Source organism: Lycium barbarum, chromosome 3 (assembly GCF_019175385.1).
Source record: "Lycium barbarum isolate Lr01 chromosome 3, ASM1917538v2, whole genome shotgun sequence".
Taxonomy (NCBI): Eukaryota; Viridiplantae; Streptophyta; class Magnoliopsida; order Solanales; family Solanaceae; genus Lycium; species Lycium barbarum.
In genome coordinates, this window is record NC_083339.1 from 27,262,467 (window position 1) to 27,273,125 (window position 10,659).

Consider the following 10,659-nt stretch of genomic DNA (forward strand, 5'->3'; position numbering starts at 1 on the left):
CTTGTAATATTTCTTCTTTAATAAGATCTGCAGCAGCAACGTGGACGTAGCTCTCACATTGAGGGTGAACCACTATAAATCTGTGTGTGCTATTTATTCTTCGCTTACATCACTGCGTAAGTAGGTTCTGTCTAAGGAGGTTGGTATTTAAGTGGTCCAGCTGTGACCCTCCAATCTTTCCTGGGAACCGGCTTACAAAGGTCGGATTTGGGATTTAAATCCTAACAACTGGTATCAGAGCAACAGGTTGTGTTGTGATTTAGAAACGATGGGAGGCGAAGATGGTACGACGCACGGCATCGGTAAATTCGATGGTACAGACTTTGCGTTCTGGAGAATGCAAATTGAAGATTATTTATATGGCAGAAAGCTTCATGAACCTCTGAGTCCGAAACCAGAGGAGATGAAGCAAGCAGATTGGAATCCCCTCGACAGACAAGTTCTGGGAGTCATTCGGCTGACGCTGTCAAAGAACGTTGCTCACAATGTGGCAAAGGAGAAGACCACTGCAGATATGATGAAGGTATTGTCTGACATGTATGAGAAACCTTCGGCAAATAATAAGGTATTTCTCATGAAGAAACTATTTCATCTAAAGATGATGGAAAATGCTCATGTTGCTGCACACGTAAATGAATTCAATACCATTGTAAATCAATTGTCATCGGTAAATATTGACTTCGATGATGAAGTGCAAGCTCTAATTTTGTTGGCATCCCTACCAAATAGCTGGGAGCCAATGAGAGCAGCGGTTAGTAATTCTGTCGGCAGTGACAAACTAAAGTTCAACGATGTTAGGGATCGTATCCTTGCTGAGGAAGTGCACAGGACAGATTCTGGAGAGGCATCGACGAGTTCTGCTTTTAATGTTGAAAACAGAAGCAGAAATTATGACAGAAACTACAACCGAAATAGGGGCAGATCGAAGTCAAGGAATGGCAGGGGTCAATCCAGACCAGGACGAACATTTGAGTGTTGGAACTGTGGAAAACCAGGTCACTTCAAGAAGAACTGCAGGGCGCCAAAGAAGGAGGACAACAAGGGGGATGGAATCAACGCTGCTACGGAAGACATTGGCGATGCGTTGTTGCTATCGGTTGACAGCCCGATAGACTCTTGGGTGCTTGACTCAGGAGCGTCCTTTCATACCACCCCACATCATGATATAATGACAAACTACGTGGCTGGGAATCTCGGCAAAGTTTATTTAGCCGATGGAGAGCCGCTAGACGTTGTTGGCACGGGAGACATTAATTTGAAGATGTCAAATGGATCCTCGTGGAAGATTACAAAAGTTAGACATGTTCCAAAGCTGATGCGAAACCTGATTTCAGTAGGTCAGCTTGATGATGAGGGATATGATCTCAACTTTGGTAATGGGTCTTGGAAGGTGGCGAAAGGTGCTATGGTAGTTGGCCGAGGAAAGAAGATTGGCACTCTCTACATGACGACTAGCTGTCGTGATACTGTTGTTGTGGTTGACAACACAAAGAAGACAGATTTGTGGCATTGTCGGCTGGGGCATATCAGCCAGAAGGGGATGAAGCTGTTGGTGACAAATGGTTTAATTCCGGAGCTGAAGACGGTGGACCTTCATACGTGTGAGAGCTGCATTCTCGGAAAACAAAAGCGAGTAAGCTTCTCAAATGCAGGCAGGGAGTTGAAGGTCGAGAAGCTGGAATTGGTGCACACAGACGTGTGGGGACCTACCACTGTCCCCTCTCTTGGAGGATCACACTACTACGTGACCTTCATTGATGATTCAACCAGGAAGGTATGGGTTTATTTTATGAAAAATAAATCCGATGTGTTTAGTGTATTCAAAAGATGGAAAGCCATTGTCGAGAATGAAACAAACCTCAAGTTGAAGTGTTTGAGGTCCGACAACGGCGGAGAATACACTGATGGTGATTTCAAACGGTACTGTGCCGATAATGGGATCAAGATGATGAAGACTATTCCTGGAACGCCGCAACAGAATGGAGTAGCCGAAAGAATGAACCGAACGTTGAACGAGCGTGCTCGGAGTATGAGAATACACTCTGGACTGCCCAAGACATTCTGGGCAGATGCAGTCAATACCGTGGCCTTCTTAATTAACCGAGGACCGTCAGTTCCCTTGGATTTCAGAATTCCAGAAGAAGTCTGGAGTGGCAAGAAGGTAAATCTTTCATTTCTGAAAGTGTTCGGTTGCTTATCATATGTTCATAATGATGATACGGCTAGAAGCAAGCTTGATCCAAAATCAAAGAAGTGTTACTTTATTGGCTATGGTGACACCGAGCTTGGGTACCGATTTTGGGATGAACAAAATCGGAAGATCATCCGAAGCAGGAATGTTGTCTTTAACGAAGAGGTACTGTACAAAGACAAGCTGCAAAAGAATTCAGAATGTCAGGACAAGGAATCGGAAATAGTCGATTTGAGGGACTTTTCGGCACCTGAGCAGCAGCCAGGTACAACCGAGGCAGAGGAACAAACAATCCGAGAAGGTGCTGATGAAAGTGCTGATTCTGAAACAAATGAACAGACGCCAATCACAGAGCTGCGTAGATCATCCAGGATCAGGAAGCCGCTTCACAGGTACTCTCCATCCCTCAACTACATTCTACTCACTGATAGAGGGGAGCCGGAATGTTATGAAGAAGCAATGCAAGTCGATGAATCGACTAAGTGGGAGCTGGCAATGAAGGATGAAATAGATTCACTATCGGCAAATCATACATGGGAATTATCCGAGTTGCCAAAGGATAAAAAGGCATTGCAAAACAAATGGGTTTATCGGATAAAGGAAGAACCCAATGGAAGCAAGCGTTATAAAGCAAGGCTGGTTGCAAAGGGATTTCAACAGAAAGAAGGCATTGACTATACGGAGATCTTCTCTCCCGTAGTCAAGATGGTGACTATCAGAACTGTTCTTGGGCTGGTAGCAAAGGAAAATCTACATCTGCAACAGATGGACGTGAAAACTGCATTTCTTCACGGTGATCTAGACGAGGAAATCTACATGCGACAGCCGGAGGGATTCAAAATCAAAGGAAAGGAGAATCTGGTGTGCAAACTTCAAAAGAGTCTGTACGGACTAAAACAGGCTCCAAGACAGTGGTATTTAAAGTTTGACAGCTTTATGAAGAAAGCTGATTTTTCAAGGTGCGAGGCAGATCACTGCTGTTACTTCAAAAAATTTGAAGACTCGTACATGATACTGCTACTCTATGTCGACGACATGCTAATCGTAGGAGCAAACCTACAGAAGATTGATCGGTTGAAAAAAGGGTTATCGGAAGAGTTTGCAATGAAGGATTTGGGAGCTGCAAAGCAAATCCTTGGGATGAGAATCGACCGAAGCAAGGAGGGCATTAAACTCTCACAAGAAGAATATGTGAGGAAAGTTATCAAAAGGTTCAACATGCATGATGCCAAGCCAGTCAGCACTCCCTTGGCTGGACACTTTCGGTTGTCAAAGGATCAGTCGCAGACAACCGAGGATGAGAAGAAGCAGATGGACAAGATACCTTATGCATCTGCAATCGGTAGTCTTATGTATGCAATGATATGTACAAGGCCTGACATTTCACATGCAGTGGGAGTTGTCAGCCGATTTATGAGCAATCCGGGAAAGCAACACTGGGAGGCTGTGAAGTGGATATTCAGATATCTGAAAGGCAGCTCGAGTTCAGCTCTGTATTTCCGAAAATCAAAAACAGGATTGCAAGGGTATGTTGATGCTGACAACGGTGGTGATATTGGTAGCAGAAAGAGCACATCCGGGTATGTTTACACCTTCGGAGGTACTGCAATCTCTTGGGTTTCCAAGTTGCAAAAGATAGTAGCTCTCTCTAGTTGTGAGGCTGAGTACATTGCTGTGACGGAGGCCACAAAGGAAATGATGTGGCTACAATCTTTTCTGCGGGAATTGGATCAAGACCACGAGGGAAGTGTGCTATATTGTGATAGCCAAAGCGCCATTCATTTGGCAAAGAACCCGGTTTACCATGCTCGAACGAAGCACATACAACTCTGATACCATTTCATTAGATCAGCTTTGGAAGATGGAGCGCTGGTGCTTGAGAAGATCGCAGGGAGTCAGAATCCAGCAGACATGATGACAAAGGCAGTGGCGATAGACAAACTGAAGCTATGCTCAACTTCAGTTGGCCTGCACGAAGTATGAAAGTAGGAAAGAGCTGCTGCATCGATCAAAGTGTGAAGACAAATTAAAATTAGTCTTCAAGTGGGAGATTTGTTAGGTGTGGAATTGGCCAAACAAGTCAATTCTTTTGTTCACATAGTCGTGATGTAAGCGCTTACCTCATAATAGTCGTGATGTAAGCGCTTACCTCATCATAGGAAATTCATTCCTATAAATAGGTAGCTTATGGTTCATTTGTAAGATATCATCAAGATCATTTGCTAAACACATCCCAAAGAGAGAGAGAAATCTAAGAGAAATACTCTTAGTGAAAGGCCTAAGTAAGAGAAGGTCTTTGAGAGAATTTTCTGTGGTAAAATTCTTGAGTGTAATTGGGATTGGGGTTGTGAGGTTGAGTGTTGTAAACACTTGTAATATTTCTTCTTTAATAAGATCTGCAGCAGCAACGTGGACGTAGCTCTCACATTGAGGGTGAACCACGATAAATCTGTGTGTGCTATTTATTCTTCGCTTACATCACTGCGTAAGTAGGTTCTGTCTAAGGAGGTTGGTATTTAAGTGGTCCAGCTGTGACCCTCCAATCTTTCCTGAGAACCGGCTTACAAAGGTCGGATTTGGGATTTAAATCCTAACATCATGGTCATCTAAGTGGTACTTTTTAATTGCTTTGGTGGTTCTCCTCCTCCACCCCGTGATCAAACTTTTGACATCTAATTAGCTTCTTTATTGAATGTACAATTTTATTATTGATAGGCTCTCTATCCATACCAAGTGATATTCTAAAGGTTAAATATGGATTTGGTAGCCCCCCCCCCCCCCACCCACCCACACACATACCTATTTTTTAGTTTAAAACTAGCAATATCGCCCGAGCCGAACATGTCTATTCACTTTAATTAGCCAGTCTTTAAGGTTTGTATTTTGAAAATAACTTTTAAAAACATTCTAATTGTTATTATATATAGCAACATTTACAAAATGTATTTTATATACCAACACTTTAGTTATAATTAAAAAATGGAGTTGATGGAATAAAGTCTTTGAGATGGAAAGAGTCGGACTTTTTTCTCATTATCATGACAATAAAAGTTGTTCGTCGATGTAAAAAAGAAAATTAGTAAGAATATGAGGGAAAATTAATATTTTGATTCTAAATTTTTTCTTTTAAATTCTTTAATATTTTATATGTATACCGATAGGTTGATATCTATTTCAATTAAGTAACTATTCAGATCCAAACATAAGAACCATTGTTGTATGTATTGGATTTTTAAAAAGCAAAACTAATAAAATATTTTTATTAAATTAATTAAAAAATATATTATAACTTTTATATTAACAATTATAGATAAAACAAATTGTTACAAAGAAATCAAAATTAGAAAGATATATGTTATATCATTAATCACTAAATTTTAATTCTAAAATGAAAATATAAAGTAATACATTTTATAAATGTAAAAGAACAATAATCAGAAACTGCAAAGGAGAGTAAATAAGTAAAGTATTGACAATGAAGAAAAACGGGGATAAAAGTCACTCCCTCTGTTTACTTTTACTTGTCCACGTTAACATATCAAGAGAAAGAAACTAATATGGTAATTATTGATTAGTATGAAACTTCAATTATGTTGATTGTGTATAAAGATAACGACTACGCATATATTATAGGCGTACATATTTGTATTCAAGTCATCCTTTTTCTTGTATTTCTTTATTTATCATTAGGACGATCAAGCAATGAAATGCAAGAAGAGTGGTGAGAATCATGCAGAAGGGGCTGGCCATTAATTTCCATGGAATTAATGAGTGAATATTTGTGTGTTCTTATTATTAATTTTAACCTTTAATTACTCATTTTCAACTTATATTCGAAGGCTATTGAGACTTACAACAATAAATATGAATATTATTGTCACACCCCGATCTTACTAGGGTGTGATGGGCACCCGACCCTTACTTAGGGCCGAGCGAACCCTCAGACCCTTAGTGCACACATAATCTTCTTGGACTTTTAAATCAAATAAAGATGAAATACATAGTACAGCTTTCAGAAATATTCTTTTCATCGTTATTCTCAAATCAAACAAAATCTATAATCATGTAGAATTTGTCACATAACACAGAATGACATATCGGCTGATGGAGCCACTTACAAAACTGACATTCTATACCCACGACTCTATCTGCAAAGTCTCTAACTTCGAACAAAACATCATAGCACGTATACTCTGACTCGGCAACACTCCAGGAGCAAATGGAGTTGCCAATCCAGCTAAAGCATCTTCTAGCAATGTTCTTTACTCATCTGGGTGTACCTGCGTGGCATGAAACGCAGCCCCCGAATAAAGGGGGTCAGTACGGAATATGTACTGAGCATGTAAGGCATGGAATACAGAAAAGAGGATCATAACTGAAACAGAGATTTACCAGAATCAAGTATGACCTTTTAAAACATCAAAGTACTTGCTTTTTTTAAGTGAAGATCATGCATATTCACATCATATCATATGTACATATAACGTGTCCCGGCCCTCCAGCGAGGGACTCGGTGAATAAAATCATACATGTCCACATCATATATCATATATGCGTAACGTGTCCCGACCCTCCAGTGAGGGACTCGGTGGATAGAATCATGCATGTCACATCATATATCATGTATAGATATAACGTGTCTCGGCCCTCTATTGCGGGTCTCGGTGAATAAAGTCATCATATACCATCCTGGCCGCCATCCCCGTATCATCATATCATCATATACATATACATATAACGTGTCCCGGCCCGCAAGTGAGAGGGACTCGGTGAACAATGCAGAGGAGTGCGCATGATAACATATCCTGGCCCGGGCTCAGTGAAGGACATACTGAGGCTTGCACGAACAGAGTAATGCGAAACCATATGCACATAAATCAAGACTCAATAGACAAGTATACTTATCGACATCTGAAGGCTCAGAAACAAGTTTCGGGTCAATCCGACTTAGTATAAGAAAGTTATGAGCATTTGAAGTACAGAATCTTCTACGAACGTTTCAGAAGCCATTTTTGAAAAATCAAAGCAACAATCATATCAAGTACCTTTCGGATATCGTTATGGATCAAATCAAATATAGCTTTTGGAACCATATGTACATCTCAAAATATATCAATGACTTAACGGAATAATCAGACGTGCTATCATTTGAAAATCAAGACATTAGTCATATCACTTATCTCTCGAATGCCAATTCGGAAACATATCAAATAGATCTTTGGACATCATAGATACGCATCAAAATCATATGAATCAGCTTATGGAAATCAAGGATATTAGCCATCCTAGTGGCTCTAAGAATAGGAATTTCTTTGAAATCATACATATACGTCATTTGTTCGTTTCATCAAGATCATGCCAAAAGAAAGAAAGGGTAAGCCTTACATACCTGTTCCACGTCCAACTAGCTACGCTTATTTGTCCAAACTTGCTAGTCTACATTCAAGAGAATTGACATAATCATTAGACTCATCGACATATACTTGTCTTAGTATTCCAAATGAGTTCACTTATATTCTATCGAAATTTCGGCAGCATTTCCCCTGTAAATACACCATCCCTGAGAATCTAACTCGGCCAATTTATCAATCAACAATCCGAGAATTTAACTCGGCCAAATTATCAACAACAATACCAATGATCATGCCAACAATATCAACAATCAACTCAAGACGCATTCTAACATTAACGACCCTTGTCACATAATTCAATGGCCTTTCATTTATATTCAATTCAATCACATATAATCAAGCCAATACCAATGATCTCATATTCAAGTGTTAGTCCGAAATCTTTCTAACATGATTCAAGAATACTTCAAACAATTCACATAATATTCCAACAACCCAATCAACATATTACCTCACCCGACACCTTCCAAATTCAACAAGAATAATAGCGACACATTTCCTTCTTTCAAGTTCATGAATTATACCTACTACCCGAATCCTTCTCAACTCAACATGACCAACAACAACACATTCTTTCCTTCTAAACTCACGAACTATAATAATAGTCTATGCATTAACAACTTTATTCTCATAATGACAAGAAACTATACTAATATCAAATTAACTTCTTCAACACTCCCACAACAATTACAACTTCATTTCAAGCCATCAAATCTTCATTTTTATTATGGAATCCACAACAACAACAATCAAAATACTAAATAAAATCAATTCATTTGTTCTTCACAACTCAACTATGTTCGGCCACAACATCAACACACACATGTACCATGAATTCTATCCATTTCTACATACTTCAACATACATAAGCATCTCTAACACATGTAAAAGAAGATTAAACACATACCTTTTTCACTCAACTTCTTGACTTTGGCTAAGGTTGTGAACTTGCACAAATAAATGGTTTTATTGCTCCAACAACCACTCCTTATTAAAGAGGACCTTCCAATTGCTTGGAATACTAGAAGAAATAATTTTTTTGATCAATCTTTCAAGGGGTGAATTTTTGGGGGCTATGGCCGAATTCCCTTGCTCTTCTTTCTTTTTTTTTTTTTTTTTTTTCTCTCCAAGGTTCTAGAGTTTTGTGTGGAGAATATGACTAATATGTCATATATATGCATACATATAATTCATCCATGTGGGCCAAGCCCACCTCAACTTGGACGGCCACATGGCCGAGATGGACCATTCAAGAATTTTCTTGAATTGTTGGTGAAATTCCCATTTTGTCCCTAGCCTTCCACAATTTTACCATGAGCCACTTTGCGAATTTCCCTTTTTACCCTTAGCCTTTCTCAATATTTTCATACTACTAATATTCATAAATAATATTCATAACCAACTTGTGTATTAAACAAGATCAAAATATAGCTTTGCCCTTAATTTCTCACAACTATCTCGAATTATCCGAACGTACAAAATACGGGCTATAACAATTATGGTAAAATATATACTTTCTCTGTCCCATATTACTTGTCACTTTCCCTTTTGCACGCCCCTTAAGAAATCAGAAGTAAAAGATGTATTTTACTATCTTAACCCTATCTCTCTCCAATAAATATATTCTAATCAAAATTGATTATTTTCAAGAACATTTATTACTAAGGGTAAGATGAGAAAGATTTAATTAATTTTATCTTGTAATTTTATCTTGGTTTTGTAAATGAAAAAGTAATTTGGACATATATTTTAAGTAATGTGGCCAAGTATATGGGACGGAGAGGATAAGATGTGAAAAGTTTAATTAATTTTATCTTGGTTCTGTAAATGAACAAGTAATTTGGGCATATATTTTTAGTAATGTTGAGTACTTCATTTATGAACAAGTAAAAGTGCACGGACGAAATAAATATGTGTCGGACAATTAAAATTGAAGTGCATATTTGTATACATGAGCAGAGAATAAATATTCAATAAAAAAGTAGTTTAGTCATGTGGCGAAGTAATATGGAATGGAGGGAGCACTTCATTTATTAATTCTTAAAGAACTTGAAAAGTCAAAAGTTAACAAGTATAAGTGCACGAAGGAAATAAATGTGTCCGAGAATTCAATTTGAAGTGCATACGTGTATACATGAGAAGAGATAAATATTCAGTACTATGACATATGACCACGTGGAATAAAAAAGTAGTTGGTTAAAATGTACAATTTATATAGCTTGTGGTACAAATTTCTATTGTTGTGTTAGTCCTCTCTTCACACTTAGATATATTAGAAATAGAAAAGAAGAAAAATATAGAATAGAAAAATAGACATATATTTTTAGTAACGTGGCCAAGTAATATGGACGAAGGGAGTACTTCATTTTTATTAATTTTTAAAGAACATGAAAAATCAAGTATAGTAATGTGGCCAAGTAATATGGGATGAAGAGAGTACTTCATTTATTAATTCTTAAAGAACGTGAAAAGTCAAGTAATGTGGCCAAGAAATATGGGACGGAAGGAGTAATTCATTTATTAATTCTTAAAAACGTGAAAAGTCAAAAGTGAACAAGTAAAAGTGCACGGACGAAATAAATATGTGTCGGAGAATTAAAATTGAAGTGCACACATGTATACATGAGAAGAGAATAAATATTCAGTACTATGGCATATATCCACGTGGGATTTATTAATTCTTAAAGAATGTGAAAAGTCAAAAGTGAACAAATTAAAGTGCACGGAGGAAATAAATTTGTGTAGGAGAATTAAAATTGAATTGCATATGTCTATACATGAGAAGAGAATAAATATTCAGCTGGAACACGAAAAGTCAAAAGTGAACAAGTAAAAGTGCACAGAGGAAATAAATGTGTCGGAGAATTAAATTTGAAGTGCATATATCTATGCATGAGAAGGAAATAATTATTAAGTATAACGACATATGTCTACATGGGATATAAAAGTAGTTGGATAAAGTGTACAAATTATATAGCTTATGGTACAAGCATTCATTGCGTGTACAATTTGGGAAGCTCGTGGTACAAGCTGGAGGAGCGGTGTTTGTCCCTCCTC

The 10,659-nt window shown here is 37.9% G+C and overlaps 1 long non-coding RNA gene across 1 annotated transcript; it reads right to left on the bottom strand.

Annotated features, from left to right (window-relative positions):
- Positions 1 to 6,079: 6,079 nt before the first annotated feature.
- Positions 6,080 to 9,127, bottom strand: LOC132633822 (uncharacterized). Its single transcript, XR_009579848.1, has 3 exons — positions 8,510 to 9,127; positions 7,581 to 7,627; positions 6,080 to 6,471 (listed from the first exon to the last, which is right to left on the bottom strand). It is a non-coding gene; the product is annotated as an uncharacterized LOC132633822 (long non-coding RNA).
- Positions 9,128 to 10,659: the final 1,532 nt, after the last annotated feature.